Genomic DNA, 18,800 nt, shown 5'->3' on the forward strand with positions numbered 1-18,800 from the left:
AACCGTGATAGATCCTTCCTGTGCATTAATAAAGGAATGCAACGTTTCCCAAAACACTGGATTTAACGTGGAGTTTAAATATGTCAGATTGTGCATTGGTAATAGTACACTGAAAAAACGCAACTGTTATCTGACCAACACAAAAAACACAAAAAAACTCAAACTATCCCGTGATACAAATACACAAATTGTAAACATGCCATGCAATAGTACACATACAATAATTTACTCCCTCCGTGACCATAACGCATACGGAAGGTTATGCGTCCGCTGTTGTCCCTCCGGCGCAACCTTCTTCCGTTTGCTTTGCCTAGCCTCTGCAGTTGGGACACTTCCTTGTAATTGAGGTGATACGTCCACCATTCCTTTAAAAGGCTAGAGCCTACTCACCTGGAAATTGGATGTTTTTGTAGGGGAGCAGCAATTTAACATTTACAGGAGAAGTCATCTCCACGACCAGGTATGGTCCATGGTATTTCGTCAAGAATTTTTTCGTCTTTCCCTTAGGTGTATCGTGTATTCGTGATCAGTACCCATTTATCTGCCCTGTACTGTGGTAAAACGTAATGATTCCCTGCCGGTGTTTTGTTATATGGCCCGCAGATATCAAGCCCGATCAACTCGAAAGGTTTAGAAGCCTCTGGTAACCGTTGCAATGGAATTCCTGCACGCGTCACATCCGTTCGTTGCGCACACGGTACACAATTTGCTACGTATTGTTCCACATCCCTTCTCCGTGTGCGCCACAAAAATCGTACTACTACTCGTCTTTCCGTTGCTCGACGACCCCCATGCCCTGAAAGCACATGATCATGGGCCTGCTTTAAGCTTCCTCTCTCAAACTCTTTGGTACCACTATCCGTGGTCCACACCTGGTAACTCTACACAACGAATTTCCCTCCACAATGAAATGTGGTTGAGTTCTAAAACCCTGGCACTCCTCATGCTCTGCTTGTGCCCTTTGCCATTCCGTGACACTCTTACCCATTACTTCTAATGCGTCTAACTTGAAACTTAATGCATCTGCATTCCTGTGTTTCTTCCATGGCTTATGAATTACTTCAAAGTCAAATTCACTTAATTTTAGAGCCCACCGTGTTAACCGACTAGAAGGATCCTTCAGTTCCAGTAACCATCTCAACGCTGCATGATCTGTCTCGACCTTAAACTTCCTAGCATAAAGGTAATAACTAAAATACGTTACTCCATATATTACAGCCAACATCTCCTTTTCCGTTGTGGAATAATTCCGCTCTGCCCTATTTAACTGTCTGGAAGCGTATGCCACCGGGTGTTCCTGCCCATTCACCATTTGTCCCAAAACACATCCTACTGCGTCATTTGAATCGTCACATGATAAGGTGAAGTCTTCTTCAAAATTCGGAAACACCGACACCGGACCAGAAACTAATCTCATTTGTAATTCATCGAAAGCTTGTTGGCATTCCTACGTCCATTAAAATTTAACCTCTTTCTTTAAAAGCTTTGTTAACGGCTCAGTTATTTTAGCAAAATCTTTTACAAATTTACGATAATATTAATATAACCCAATATACTATTGTAACTGCTTCGTTGTATGTGGTGTTGGGAAATTTTGAACTGCCTCTGTTAACCGAGGATCGGTTTGAACCCATCGTTCACTAAATACATGACCTAAATATTTTACCTGCGTCTGCGCATAATTACATTTTTCAGAACTTAATATTAACCGTGCCGAACGCAACCTTCTAAAGACTTCTCTTAACCGTGATACACGTTCTGCTATATCCTTTTGAAATACTATAATATCATCTCGGTAAACCATACATGTCTTCGGTTTCAATCACCTAAAAATCCCGTCTAATAATCGCTGAAAAGTTGTCGGTGAATTCTTCAACCTAAACGGCGTACGTATACACTGATAGTGTACTCCGGGAACAGTAAAGGCTGTCTTTACCCTATCCTCTGGCGCTACTTCCAACTGATGGTATCCACTCCGTAAATCCATCGTCGTAAAATACTTACATTGTCCCAGATTGTCCAATATGTCTGTGATATTCGGAATCGGATATGCGTCCGAAATGGTTTTCGCATTCAGAAACCTATAATCACAACAAAACCTATATTTCCTTGTACGATCCACCGACGTCTTAGGTACGAGAACTACATTGCTTGAATACGGACTTTCGCTACGCTCTACGATTCCATTCCGTAGTTGTTGTTCTATAAACTCCTCTAGTAGCGGTCGGATATGCCGTGCTACACCGCCAGCCAGTGCAATTCCGCGTGCAATGGTCAGTGCCAACGTTCGTTGCCGCTGCCAACCGACCGCATGGTGAAGTGATGCCGTGGCTTGACTTCAGCCAAGTAGTTTTATTCGACATAGTACCACGGTACTATAGGTTTTAATTTTAATGTTGACTGTGCCTTACTCTGGCATGTTATAGTAATTTTATATTACTGAAGAAGTCTAGATTAATTTAGCCGAAACCTGGTAAAGACCAGAAAATTTGTGCAACGGAGGCTGATTCTTCAAAAGATTGGTCTATCACAGTTGCTGACGGAGCTGCAATATACTGAAAATTCTTAAATTTGATAGTTGATACCTTCTTGTGTGGGGTCAACAACGACAGTATGTGCAGGGTTGGAGTTCCTGGCAGCACAGAACTATTTGATGCGTTACCTCTAGCTGAACATGTGCATATCTCGCTACTGATGAAGAAAGAATCAATCTTTCATATATATTTTTAGCTATAAGACACGCAAAAGTTGCTGGTTTCGAACCTTTGGCACGCAAAAACCATTTGTATCACACTGTTGGTGAACACATTTAATATGACATCTAACAGTGCTTAGTTAACAATTCATATAGGTACTGGTTTCTACTTCCCGTCCATCACCACAACTCTACTGGATGACGTCTCACACTTGTGCCACCTCTGGTGGTTTCTTCTCAGGGGCAACATAAGTTTCAGGGGGGTTCCCGATGCAGTGCTAAATGTATCGTCATTTATTTCCAGGTTCGGACATTTCCACTTGTAAACTCGTACTGGTGAACACTTCGATGTTTCACGTCTCTTTATGCTAGTCAAGTCTCGATCAGAAACCCAAGTTTTGGTTAACAGTGAGTTGAAATTCTGATCACAAACCACAACTCGTCATGTCATGTAATGAGTGTGATAAGATTTTCTGCAGTGCCACATACAGCAATGTTGTTTAATTTAGAAGAGTTAAGGACGGTCTAAAGTCTAATATTATTTTTTCTAATACTTTTTGTATGATAGCATTGGTTTACATATGGACTATATGCTATATGCTATATGCTATGAAGAGCAGTGTTCTCTAGTAGTGTCTCGTGGTACCCATTGTTTATAGTCAAACGTTCATACTGCCGTGAGTTTAGAGGACCTGCGACTCAGCTATGCTATGTTGGTTGCGTACATTCAGGTGCGACCTACACGTTTGAATTCAGGGGTGGCCCGTATTTTGTGCTGTTGTGTGTACTTAACTTTTCTGTGAGCCGACTCGTAGACTAGTATCGTTTCCAGAAAGGCAAAATTGCAACATTTCGGAACGAACTACTGGCCCCCAATCAGATGCTCTCAGGTTTCTGTGTTGTTTGACCCAAGAAGACGTGCAGTTACATGTTACTCTGTGAGTAATGGCCCTTTAGCCCTTTACGGAGCCCTCATGTTTATTGCATTCAGTTCACATTGTTACTTTGGCTCGTAATCCACTTGTGAAAGGCATGTGATATATCACGAGAAAATACAAGAAAATCGCGATTAAAATTTTTTGATGTAAATAAAGTATATGACACACAGGTAAAGCGACTGGCTGTATCGTAACGTAATCAATAACTTCCTAAGGAACGAATTGGGGTATTCTCGAAGTGAATGATCAACAACAAAAACAATATCAGATTTCCACGAGGTTACAGTTAATACTTTCTTCAAAATTTATGTCTCAACTAGAACGTAAGATTTCCCAACCAGCTCAACAAGTTACGTTCTGAAATACAAATCACAAGTAAGAGTTTAGGGTCTTAGGCAGATGGTAAAGTACAAAAGCTGTAAAAGAATCACAAAACATAGAATTTCTGTGGGCTGTAATTTGTTGATGAATATCACCAGCACTCAGACCGACGAAGTTAAAACGGTGAGTACGAAGGCCTACTGGCACGGCATCATTGCATTGATGAGGTCTGGTTTTTCGGTGACGTGAAGAGTGGAGAGGCATCTACATTGCAGCGAGTGATGTCCTGATGAAGTCTTTCTGGGCTGGTCGCTGCACTGGAACTGACTACTGAAGACTGTTTTCCCTTTATTGTTATTTCATCCCCCCTCGACGCATGTAGGTGGGGTTGGGAGGAGGGGTTGGCAGTGGTACAAACAACCCGCTCTTCAGTCTGTAGGCATTATTCTCTAACTTACATCTACACAAAAAGAAGGAGGCATATTTATCATGAATTTAAAGTTATTTTAAAATTTGATGTTAATGGGAGAATGTAAGAAATAATGCTGTCTTCATAAATAGTATAAAAACGACGATGAAGATGTGGAGAGACAGTACAGTTAAAAAACTTGAAAAACACATGAAGGACACTAAACACTTGACAGCAACATTTGAAAAACTGGGAACATGGGAGAAGAGACACTGACCATTAAAAATGGAGCACTGTACAGTTTCACTACAGTTGAAAACAGACCTGTCCTGGAATGGTAGAATGTTGATGAAAAGAAAGGTGAATATGGAGGGAGATAGGAGAGTGTTGGTGATAAGGTCCGAGGACTCATAAGAGGTGGTGATGAAACGGTGGTGGCTTTGGGGGGACGAAGATAGAGGGGTCGCTGCGATTTTAATCTATAAATCTGAAAGGATAAATGATATGGGGAGCGACAAGGATAGGGAAAAGGTAGGAGTTGTATTGAAGGGAGAGAACAAGGAGAGAGCCCTGGAGGGGTGGATAGGATGGAGGGGAGGACGGAGGCAGAAAGCATATCGTTGAAGGATCTGTAGCGACTCATAGAACTTACATGTGGTGGATATCGATGCAACATTGCCATAGAAAAACATGGGGTGGATCAGCGATTTGTATATGCGAAGGAAAATGGAGGATCATTGCCCCATGTTTGATCATTTAGTTTTTGTAGCTTTAGTCAATTGGAAGCTACCTTTTGGATGGTCAGTAGGTTTCCATTTTAGCTGTCTTTAGAAGGTTAATCAAAAGTATTTTAGTGCGTTACTTACCAGGATAGGAAGGTCGTAAATGGTGAGGTAGAGTCTTGGAGATGGAAGGTGTGGAGCCATTGGTTACACCAGGAGGTAAACTGACTGAAGTAGATTTGGAGAGATCGTTGGAATTTCCGGAGAGTAGGATGGAGGGTGAGAAAATCAATGTCCTCAGCATACTCAAGGATGTGGTTGGGTATATCTGCATTGTGTAAGATGTACAGGAGAGGGGAGAGAACTGACCCTAAGGGACACTCCTGCATTGGAATGTAAGGTATGGGAACTGGTGTTGTTAACAGTGACATAGGATGGGCGGTGCAGATATTTATATTGTTCACTAAGGATGGCATACTGAACAACATTAGATCATTATTTACGCCATTTTCAGAGTAGTAATTATCGCTGTTACAAGTTGCATGTTTTTAGGTTGGGTAGCACTTCGAAACACATAAGGCAAGAGCAAGAAATTAATTCGAATTTTCCCCTGGGAAGCACATCAGGTGTTGAGGTGAGAATATGTGGACGCTAAATGGTTGGTCTATAATGACAGTTGTAGGTCACGTAGTGGTGCAGCTACAACTGTGCAGAAAACGTCAGGACATAAAGATGGTAACGCGTTTTTTTGGGGGAAGCCTGTTCGACACAGGGAAAGAACAAATAACTCACTTACGTGTGTAGATATAAAGGTAACACAAACAAAAATTATAAACATATCTGCACTTTTACCCGTTACACCATATATGTATATAGTCATAAAAAAAATTAGCGTCACCTCACTTCCGAGAGTTTCGGAACCTGTACAGAAAACTGGAATAGAGATAAACATAAAAATCATTCCCGCCCTTTTTATTGCTCATGAAAACCACACATTGCATGTTGTACCACCATACAGAGAGACCTTCAGAGGTGGTGTCCAGATTTCTAGAGCAAGAAATTAATGCATGTGTGTATTCGTCGTAGCATACTTTCCACAAGTTCATCAAGGCACTGTTGGTCCAGATTGTCCGACTCCTCAATGGCCATTCGGCGTACATCCATCAGAGTGGTTGGTGGGTCACGTCGTCCATAAACAGCCCTTTTCAATCTATCCCAGGCATGTTCGAAATGATCCATGTCTGGAGAACATGCTGGCCACTCAGTCGAGCGATGTCGTTATTCTGAAAGAAGTCATTCACAAGATGGACACGATGGGGGCGCGAATTGTCGTCCATGAAGACGAATGCCTCGCCAATACGCTGGCGATATGGTTGCATTGTCTGCCGGAGGACGTATCGTACAGCCGTTACGGCGCCTTCCATGACCACCAGCGGCGTACGCCATCCCAAAACATTAGGGAACCTCTCTACATTGCTGCACTCGCTAGACAGTGTGTCTAAGGCGTTCAGCGTGACCGGGTTGCCTTCAAACATGTCTCTGACTATTGTGTCCTTTAAGGCACACGCGAATCTCATCGGTGAAGAGAACGTGAACATTAATAAAAACGACAGGATTCCTAACTGTAAATGCAGGGAAAAAGTCCTATGGACATGTATCTGGAAACGAATCACTCCCATGCTAGATGGCGCAGACAAATGATGTTCCTTTGACTTCGTGCCGTTTGTTCCTTACATGTTGCAGGCTGTGTGATTGACACAGCATACTCTAAGCAGCAGAATGAACCTTTATTCATGGCGATAACGGGCCGGGTTGGTGTTTATGTACGCGAGACAGATGGAAATGGTCGAGAGGCAGCACAGCTGTACCGAAACAATTGTCCTTACAGACACCAACCACATCACGCAATATTTCAAGCCGTTTTTGGGTGCTTGTGCGAACACGGATCCTTTCAGACATTCGAACGCGCAGGGAAGTAGCGGGCTGTGTGCACACCAGATTTTGAGGACTGTGTTGTATAGAATATTGAGACGAAACCCAATACAAGCTGGCAACGGCCTTGCGGCAGTAGATACACCGGTTCCGGTGAGGTCACCGAAGTTAAGCGCTGTTGGGCGTGGCCGGCACTTGGATGGGTGACCATCCTGGCCGCCATGAGCTGTGGCCATTTTTGGAGTCCACTCAGCCTCGTGATGCCAACTGAGGAGCTACTCGACCGAATAGTAGCGTATTCGGTCAAATAAAACCATTCTAACGACCGGGAGAGCGGTGTGCTGACCACGTGCCCCTCCTATCCGCATCCTCAGTGAGGATGACACGGCTGTCGGATGGTCCCGATGGGCCATTTGTGGCCTGAAGACGGAGTGGTAATACAAGCTCCATACAAGTTTCTCGCCAACATGGGTTCAAAGATGACTGCTGCTGCTGTCCCTGTCAACTGCAACAGACATGGAACGTACGGCATGTGGTCAGAGGAAATATCATTGTCAGCTCCATCTACCGTAACGATGCATTCCCGGACACATGTTCATAGAAGCTTTTTTCCTCCATTTCCATTCAGGAATTCTTCCCTGCAGTTTGTCGGTTTTAGTAATGTTCACTCTGTATACATCTCAGCCGTTCTGGATATGTAAATCGGGTACGCGAGAAAGAGGTGTTAGAAATGTTTCCCCTACTATGACATAATATAGAGTGATAGATGATTGTTATTATATAAATCTCATAGCAGACAACCGGAAATTTAATACATGAGGTTTTCAGAGTGCTTCCCTTAAGCAGCAATGAGTGTGGAGATCCTTCAATTGACTTCCATAATGACTCTCTAAAGAAGATCGTTTTAGAGTGCCAGAATCTCCCTAGAAAACGGAGTTCCAATATCCTGGGGTGTTGCGACATTGAAGATTTCGTCCTTCAAATAATCCCTTAAGAAAATCATACGGATTGAGTTCGGATCTACTCGTATAAGGGAATCATTTCACATCATGCTCAGTGAATCCTGAGGTGTCCAGAGCAACGATATCATCTCTGAATGTCTCCTGAATGATATCGAAGACGTCTGCAGTGTGGTGTGCACGAGCTGCATCCTGCATGAACCAGTAGTTTTGGTGCGTGCAGTCACTTTCTGCAGCCAATAAAATTCATGTTACAATATCTGTCAGCATTTGTTTGCCATGACAGGTCCATTTCCTTCAGGAGACATTCAGAGATCATATTGTTGCTCTGGACACCTCAGGATTCACAGAACATGATGAGGAATGGTCCCCGTATACGAGTAGATCGTAACTCAACCCATATGATTCTTTCTTATGGGATTCCAGAGGTGTCCAGAGCAACGATATGCTCTCTGAATGTCTCCTGAAGGAAATAGAAGACGTCTGCAGTGTGGAGTAGACGAGCTGCATCCTGCATGAACCAGTAGTTTTGTAGCCAGTACAAATTTATGTTACAATATCTGTCCGTATTTGTTTTCCATGACAGGTCCGTCAATAAATATGGGCCCAATAACGCAATGTGCACTCACTGCGCTGCACACAGTAGCTATTTTTGATGAGGTGTAACATCAGCTTGAGAGAGTGGATTCTCAAGAGCCCTGTGGCGCCAGTTCTAGTTGTTGACGTACCCCTGGATATGGAAGTGTACCTCATCACTAAAGCAGATATGATCCGATTTTCAAAGGCCCTAATCATCTCATTTTCAATATAACATCATCGTCCTACATCCCTTTGCATTTATGAGGGAAAAAGTTAATTTGCACCTGCAATATCTGCAGGAGAGACCGTCGTGATGTCCTGAGTTGCTGTCCTGCGCGTCTTCCTGATGTAGTCGGTTAATCACTGAATATGGTTCGCTCTCGTTCCTTATTCTCCAGGCTTACAACTGAGGCTGGTCATCCTGACTAGGTTTTTAAGCATTGTGCAAAATTTTTATGAACGGATGGCTAAATTTTGTCATCACAATTTGACTTCAGTTCTGTACTGTAATCTCACTGAGAAACAGACATTCCGGATGGTGCTGTTCTCGGATAAAATGAACTATTGAATGCGCGCCACACCACAAAGATGCGTCCACAATTAGCGTTAAATATCTTTACGATCGACAAACGTTGTTCTTATGTTAGCGCTTCCATTCTGAAATGTGAATTGACACATCGGCGAGAAAGCAACAGAATTTTCAGAACCACGATGCAACGATACCACAAGGAAAATCATTTCCGGCATACAAGTAGACCACAGTGGACAGGTACTCTCTGGCAACTATTTTGCGCCATCCTATATGTATATATCTGTGTGTGTGTGTGTGTGTGTGTGTGTGTGTGTGTGTGTGTGTATGTAGAAATTGTATGCCTAATTAAAACTACCAGCGCTGTTCTATGGCCCTGTCTGGTCATCTTCATCGTAGCCGGGATAGAACGGATATTGTCAGTTTAGTTTGCAGACTACAGCAGAGCGAGTCTGATAAGGTATTTTAGCAGGTATTGCTTGCTATATCGGGAGTAATTAATTTAATAACTATCAGCGTTTATTTCAGTTGACAACACTTTATAGGACAAAAATTATTTGTAGATATATGCTGTTTACAATTTTCAGTTTTGACGAAAGACCTTACGGCAACGAAATACAGACGAATAGAAAGATTTCCGTAAATAGTCTACACAAAAGATAACTATATACTAGTGTGCAGTTGTATACAAACAAGACTTTCTAAATTAAGATAGTCAGATCATTGCCTACTTCATCGAAAGTGTGTCATACTATATTATGCTTTTTAAATATTCGACTTTTGTGAAGTATTTTCATTTATTTTGCCAACGGTAACAGAGCAACAAGTCACTAGAGATTTGGAGAAAGTATGTCAGTCCACTGGAATGTCGATTTATCATTGGTTTCCTCATTAACACTCAAACGGATTTTTTATTTTAACGTTCATACTTCAGCGTCCAGTCAAAAATAGGTATATAGCAGATATTAAATGAACAATCAGCTATTACCTTTTGCAGACATAAATACGCTGCTGCATTTAGAAAACGAAATATTTACAAATGCACCAGACGGTATCCAGTAGAATCATCTAAGGTAAAAGGAACAATTAACTTTAACACTTGTCAAAAAAGAAGTTGCAGAATTTCAAGTTTTATTCGTTTTTAAAGATTCCTGACTGACACATAAGTATTAAGCCGACAACTGTGGATTATTTCCACCATTTCTTCACTTGTAATATACTACGATGCGCAGTAAACGCGGCATCTAAACAATGCATCAGTTGTGTCGTTCGCTGCACACCAGGAATTCTGACGCAATCGCTTAAACAAGCTGCACGTTGTTTGCGAACGCTCAGTCAATATAACTGACATTTATTGCTGGGAAAGTTTCGTCCCGTGCCAGGTGCGGTGTTTCTAATGGGAAAAGGGACCCACCTTTTCCCACTAGAAACACAACACTCAGCACGTGATATTACGTCATTTATACTGACTTCAGTCTTCGAAAATGACTTTTAGCTTCTTAAAATTACTGCTTCATGAAAATTAATTCCACCACGTAATAAATGAATTTTATTACTTCATCGAAGTGCTGAAACACTGAAAATATGTTTAATGGTTCCCCCTGCAGCATAAGTCAGTTTCCTCCTCTTCACTATACGCTATACATGCTTAAACTGCCATTACACAGTCCTTAGTGTATGTCTCTGTATTTCACGACAAAAGTTAAAGTCATTCAGATAAACAAAACGAATAAAGTTGGAGCTACAGTCATCATTTCGGCCGACAGTTTTTAAAAAATTTGTACTGTTGTTTCTCACTTTAGTAGATATATTGCTGGGAGCATTTGTACTAAAAGAGTAAGCAAAATTTTACTGGTATCATTGTTCTACACTATACATGTATATCACATGTATCTTGTAACGTCACCCTTCCTTCTGAGATCAGCAATGCTCATGCATCTAGACGTGTAACCTAATCTTGTCGTGAATCGATAAGTGCAACGCTCCCACATCGAACAGATAATACCGAGTGTGGTACCCAGTGAATGTAACTGCGAATGCCTTAGTAATGTCAAAATTCAGAGGAGTCTAAATGGATCAAATGGCTCTGAGCACTATGGGGCTTAACTTCTGAGGTCATCAGTCCCCTAGAACTTAGAACTACTTAAACCTAACTAATCAAAGGACATCACACACATCAGAAGAGTCTAGAGAGGCGATCAGGACAATTAGTAAAGCTATTCTTTATAAAGCCATTAGAGTGACTGAAAACATATGGTCTCCCTTGTATAGGGATAGGCACTTTTACAAACTGCTTACTCATATGGGTTTAGAAAATCCTTCATATACACAATGATCGGAATCAACCATACCATAGTTTACGTAACTGTACTTTACAAAATATTGAAAGGTATTATCGCCTCATTATTCCTTCCAAATATTACTGTACATATAAGTCCTAAAGTAGCTATATTTCTACTACAGCTAGTCTTTTATTCCAACTCAGCTTGGAGAAAAGAGATCCAAGATACAGTCTCCTCATCTCCCCCTGAAAACGACCTTACTCTTCTACAAATCTCACTATAACCAATATACGTTAAAGGCTGTTTGAGGAAGGGGTATCCAGTTTCACAAGACTATATCTTCTACATGAATGGAGAAGGAAAGTTGAGGTCAGTTTTAATTTAAGCATCGGATTTCGAATTTTACCAAGCCATCAGCTATGAGTTGCGTTACATGACCCTGCCAGTAGAGGTCTTAAGGTGCAGGTAACTCGCTCGAGCCGGCGCTTCAGTCTGGAGCCGCGCGACCGCTACAGTCGCAGGTACGAATCCTGCCTCGGGCATGGATGTGTGTGATGTCCTTAGGTTAGTTACGTTTAAGTAGTTTTAAGTTGTAGGGGACTGATGACCTCAGATGTTAAGTCCCATAGTGGTCAGAGCCATTTTTGTTTCATTATCTAACAAGCAAGTATTCTAAATGACGATAACATGGCCATATGTCGTTCGGCGGTCTGCGTTATAAAAGGTATAATTCGTTTTGATTGAAGTTACGGGATTTTAGCCAAGAGTACCGCACTGTATATCCTACAGCTTAAGGTATTCGATGAATGTTTCGGCTGCTTCCAGACACTGGCTGTTTGTAGAAACCAGTAAGTCGGCCCGCATCTCGTGGTCGTGCGGTAGCGTTCTCGCTTCCCACGCCCGGATTCGATTCCCGGCGGGCTCAGGGATTTTCTGTGCCTCGTGATGGCTGGGTGTTGTGTGCTGTCCTTAGGTTAGTTAGGTTTAAGTAGTTCTAAGTTCTAGGGGACTGATGACCATAGATGTTAAGTCCCATAGTGCTCACAAGGGAACCTCCCCATCGCACCCCCCTCAGATTTAGTTATAAGTTGGCACAGTGGATAGGCCTTGAAAAACTGAACACAGATCAATGGAGAAAACAGGAAGAAGTTGTGTGGAACTAGGAAAAAAATAGGCATAATATACAAACTGAGTAGTGCATGTGTAAGATATGCAGAATTAAGGAGACTCCGTGCTCAGGAGCGCCGTGGTCTCGTGGTTAGCGTGAGCAGCTGCGGAACGAGAGGACCTTGGTTCAAGTCTCGCCTAGAGTGAAAATTTTAATTTTTTATTTTCAGACAATTATAAAAGTTCAGGCACTCACACAAAATCAACTTCGATCTCCAAAATTCCAGGACATGTTCAGATTTGCTTGAACATATGCAGGATTTGACGGGCTACACACGGAAAAATTTGAAAACGTTAAAACATGTTTTGACAGAGCACAGGGAAAACTGAGCGACTGTGAAACTGTTGCATTCATCTGTTGCAGTTTATGTGACAAACTCTTATGTTTTCATCACTTTTTTTGGGACTGATTATCACAACCACAAGAAAAGCTAAATCGGACAAGGTAGAAAAATCTTTTTACCCATTCACCAAGTGTACAAGTTAGGTGGGTCGACAACCTATTCCTGTCATGTGACGCACATGCCGTCACCAGTGTCGTATAGAATATATCAGACGTGTTTTCCTGTGGAAGAATCGGTTGACCTGTGACCTTGCGGTCAAATGTTTTCGGTTCCCATCGGAGGGGCACGTCCTTTCGTCTACTCATCGCACAGTTTTGCGGTGCGGTCGCAAAACACAGACACTAAACTTATTATAGTGGACAGAGACGTCAATGAACGAACGGACAGATCATAACTTTGCGAAAATAAAGAAAGTAAAATTTTCACTCGAGGGAAGACTGGAACCAATAATCTTTTGTTCCGCAGGTGCACACGCTAACCACGGGACCACGACGATCCTGAGCTTACACTATCCTTTATGTTGCCTATCTTGCAGATGGACTAGTCAGTTTGTATATTTTGCTTATTTTTTTCATAGTTCCATACAACTTCTTCCTGTTTTCTCGAGTGATCTGTGTTCAGTGTTTCAAAGCCTATCCACTGTGCCACGTATAACTAAATCTGAGGGGGGTGCGATGGGGAGGTTCCCTTGTCAGAGTCATTTGAACCATTTGAACCAGTAAGTCGTTTCATGTTCTCGTGCAAGTTGTTGAATACTGACACTGACATCTATGCGTAACCTGACGTTACAAATTATATAATCCTTTGATGGTAGAAGGTACACTGATAATTTGGAAAAATAGATGAGAACCTTGATGATAACTTAATTGTAAAAGGAACTCGAAGGTTATATGTAATGAATGGACAAGATAAATAATTCTAAAAATGCGTAAGTTAAAATTCACAGCAAATTTACAGCTTCAGTCTTGTAGAAGGCATATAATTCTTCTTTTTTTTTTTTTTAAATTGTCTAGTCTTCCCACCACGTTGAAGAATCCAGCACTTCTCGTTTTAATCCATATAACTCTAGAATTGTATCTCCCGATGACAACATGCTCCTGAATAATACTCGCCCAGAGATACGAATATGGGAATATTTTACCTCCAGAATATTTTCCCAAAGACGAGGTTACATAATAATTATCCAGTGGAGCTGCACCATCTAGGGAAGTATGGTGCCAGTAGCTTCCCCTTGTTTTCAACCACTCGCAGTACCACGGTAGCAAGCCAGTGCTTTTCATCCAGAGTACTGAAAAGACTCTGTCCTTTCTCGGGAACAAAATTCGTCTGGCCTTTTTACAAATACCTTACGATCAGGCTGAGCGTACGTTACGGTTACCCCACTCTTAGAGTCATACACGCCACGTCACCACATGTTCTTGCGGGAAAGAGGGGAGATAAATTTAGTGAAACGAAAATCATAAACGAAAGAAGTGTAGCACCATTGGAAAGGTTCTTGCGAATTAATGATCATTCTGTAACGCTTACAAGGACTGTTTATTAGGAGCTAAAGAGAATATAAAAACAACAGTGGCGCGTTTTGTCATTGGATTTTCTAGCAGACCCCAGTGATAAACACTAAAATTGACGCTGAGCTTCGCAACAGATAGATTCACTGTTGGAGTTACAAATGTTTATGCTAAAAGCATAGTTAAGCAACATGTTACCATCTTTCAAATGTGTCTCACGAGCTAACCACGACAAGAAAATCGAAGAAAGGAGGGCTCATACGGAGTTTCAGTGACGGTGACTGTTCTTACACGCCCTTCGCAAATGAACAGGTGCCCTCCTTCACATACCGTGTAAGGTGGAAACTGCATGAGGTTGCATTTAACTTTTATTTCTATGCATTTTGACACCGGTTTAAAGAATTCGTCATTTTCTCGTAAATTTGAAGTTTTCCTAACACACACACACACACACACACACACACACACACACACACACACACACTGTAGGGGCCAAAACATTGTGATCTCTCTCCATCACCAGATACAGTGCCATCTGCTGGCGTTGCGGGCATGTCACGCGGTAGTGGAAGTATAATGGCAGTCAAATGAAGACGAGACAGATGGAACAACGTAAGTAAACTGTTTACATTTCAAAATTAATCGCCATAACTGTTAATAGATTTATCCAACCATGAGATAAGACTTTTTTCTGGATTCAAAAACTTTACCAACAGCCGTATGTTTTGGTTTATTTTATTTTATATCTCAAAAACTACCAGTTTCGGCAACTCGGTTTTACCACCTTTAGGGGCCATACGCTATTATCGCATTAACAAGAATCGCATTATCGAATGGTGCCACAAAACTGGAATCGTAAATCCGTTCCTTATGCAACAGATTCCGTGAACGGAGTCAGTGTCACTGGAATCGTAAATCCGATCGTTATGCAACATATTCCTGTGAAAGGAGTCAGTGTCACCTGTCCACAGGAATCTGTTGCATAACAATCAGATCTACAATTCCAGTTTTATGGCACCACTCGATGAGATTGTTAGTACAATAATAGCGTAGGGGCTTGAAGATGGCAATATTGAGTTGCTGAAACTGGTAGCATTTGAGATATAAATAAAACAAACCCAAACATACGGCTGTTGGTAAAGTTTTTTGAATCAAGAAATACGTACCAGCCGATGTCCCCCAGGCCATAATGGACAGACAGAGAATGAGATATGACGGTCAATGCCTCCATGGAAAAATGTTTGCGGTTGCCTACAGAACTATGATTGTAACCAGGTGTGTACACCTTCGTCCGAGGCAAATCAACAGCCTCGAGTGTTCTTCTTCATGACGTAAAAATATGAAAAACGTATGAGAAGAGATCGGGACTGTATGATGGATGTGAATAGGTTTCCAAGCGAATATTTTCCAGCGTACTTCAAACAACAGACGTGCCCACTCCGGGAAAGTCATGATGAATTTTTCTTTGCCTCCAAGAGCCAGCTGCTCGCTGACTTTCTGGAACACGGTGCCATACTTAACGGACAGCGTGCCATCAAGCCCAAACGCCCAGAAGTGTTGATGGCCGTCTTCACTCTGCTGGAAGATAATGCCCAGTCACATGTTGCCAGGTTCTTTTTATTACAATGCAGAAGTTTTGCTGGGAAGCCCTTACACATCTTCCATACAGTCCCGATCTCCCCTCAGGTGCATCCGTAAACTTTTGTTCCACGAAGGCATTGACCGTGTTGACTCGGAGTGTGATAAACGTGTTAACAGTTATAGGGATTGCTTTTCAGATGATAAACTAGTTACTTTGTTTTGTTTCCATCTGTCTCCCTTTCATATGACTGTCCCTCATACAGGGTGGTCAGATACAGTACGAAAAGCTTGTAATGGTGTTTCAGGGTAGGTTATGCTGAGAGCTGATTGTTAAAAGAAAACTGTAAATTGTACCCTTTCCGAGTTAATTAGCACAGAAGCTAGCCAATGAGGCCTGCAGATTTATCCAAACTATCCATTAGTAATAGGTGGAGACTTTAATCTGGCATCCATTGGCTGGGAAAATTACACGTTTATCAAGGGGGCAGAAGCAAAGACTAGTGTAAAGTTATTTTAGGAGCGCTCTCAACATACAACCTTGAACAATTGGTTAGAAAACCAACTCGAGATGGGAACATACTAGATATCTTGGCGACAAACAGACCTGATCTTTTTGCGGAAGTTAATCTAGAAGAAGATATTAGCGACCATAATTTCGTTATGGCTTCTACGTCAGTGGAAGTTGCAAAAATACCAAAGAAACAGCGTAGAGTTTTCTTGTTTGGGAAAGCACATAAATGTGTCATCAATGGATATCTTCATAGTCAGCTCTAAGCATTCAGCGTGGAACACAAAGATATTGAGCATCTTCGGTCGGAATTTAAAGATTTGTCAACTACGTGCTAGAGAAATATGTGCCTAACAAAATTTTAGGGGAGGGAAAGGATCGACATTGGTTCAAAAAACATATTAAGAAGTTGCTGAGAAAACAGAGAATTTTGCACAGTCGTTTTAAACGTAGTCTCTGTCACTGAAAAACAGAAATTATGCGAAATGAAAGCAGCTGTCAAAAGGTCAACGAGAGATTCTTTTAACGAATTTGAAAGCAATATTTTATATGCAAATTCTAAAAATGCCCCCCAAACATTTTGGTCGTAAGTAAAATCTACGAATGCTACAAACAATTCAATACCTTCTCTTGCTGGCACTATGGGTAATGTAATGGATGATGATAAACAGAATTGCGAAATTCTAAACCTAACTTTCAAAAACTCGTTTACGGTAAAGTACTGCAGCACCATTCCCCCTTTCAGTTATCAAACAAGCGCAAGGATGGCTGACATAGTGTTATGTGTATCTGGGATTGTAAAACAGTTAAGATCCTTAGACGTCAGTAAGGCACCTGGCCCAGACGGCATCCCCGTAAGATTTTATGTTGACTATGCTGTAAATATAGCACCATTCGTATCCATCATCTATCAGAGGTCATTGGAACAGCACAAACTTCCACGGGACTGAAAGAAGGCCCAGGTCATAGCAATCTATAAAAAGGGTAGAAAATCGGATGCACGTAATTATCCGGCAATTTCACTGACATCGATTTGTTGTAGAATCATGAAACATTTTTGTGTTCAGAACTAATGACCATTCTAGACTCTGTGAATCTCATCTGCAGAGACCAGCACGGTGTTAGGAAACAGCGGTCATGCAAGACACAGCTGGCCCTCTTTCTGCATGATATACAATAGACTCTAGATACCGGTTCCCAGGTTGATGCCGTATTCCTCGACTTTCGAAAGGCGTTCGGCTCTGTTCCGCTTGCTCCATATACGGTTGGATAGAAAGTTTTCTAACAGAGAGAGAGCAGTATGTCGTCCTGAATGGGAAGACCTCCACAGAAATTGGCGTAACGCCAGGTGTGCCCCAGGGCAGCCTAATAGGTCCGCTGCTTTTTACAATTTACATAAACGATCTGGTTGATGGTTTTGACAGTGGCATCAGACTGTTTGCCGATGATGCTGTAGTCTACAGGAAGGTAGTATCACGCGAAGGTTGTGAACAAATCAATGAGGATTTGCAGAAAGTAAATGCGTGGTGTAATGACTGGTGGTTATCACTCAATATTAGTGAGGGTAACCAACTGCGTATAGCAAACCAAAAATCCCCATTAATGTACGAGTACAAAATAAATGCCCAGCCTTTGGAAGCGGTAACATCCATCAAGTATCTGGGTGTGACTATTCCAAATGATCTCAAATGGAATGGTCAGATTACACAAGTAATGGGTAAGGAAAACTCTATATTGAGGTTTATTGGTAGAATCCTGAAGCGTTGTAGTCCTTCAACAAGGGAAATAGTTTACAGTACTTTAGTTCTCCCAGAAACCAACTGTATGGGACCCTTATCAGTTGGCCAGATTCAAGAGATTGAGAAGGTCCAAAGAAGAGCGGAAAGATTCGTGACTGGTAAAGTTAACCATCGCGAGAGCATTACAAATCTCATAGACAGTTTGAAGTGAGACACACTAAACGGAAGGGGGCTGCTCACTAAATTCCAAAATCCGATCTTCGCCGAGGATGTAGAGCATATCTTACTATCACCAACTTTCATATCGCACAATGATCACCATTCAAAGATAAGGGGGAAATTAGAGCTCGTACTGAGGCGTTCATGCAGTCGCGAGTGGAACAGAGAGGATGTGATATGACTTTGGCGCGAATAGTGCCCTCCGCCACACACCGCTTGGCGGCTAGCGGAGTATATACGTAGATATGTAGATACAGTATTAGCGTCGTTTTTTGTAGTAGCATAGATGATAGCGCAATAGACTGCTCACTCATTGGCCCGTGTTAGATCCTTACTACCGTCCCATGTTCAATTTTTATACTTCTCTC

The sequence above is a fragment of the Schistocerca serialis genome, chromosome 3, assembly GCF_023864345.2.
Source record: "Schistocerca serialis cubense isolate TAMUIC-IGC-003099 chromosome 3, iqSchSeri2.2, whole genome shotgun sequence".
NCBI classification, from domain to species: Eukaryota; Metazoa; Arthropoda; class Insecta; order Orthoptera; family Acrididae; genus Schistocerca; species Schistocerca serialis.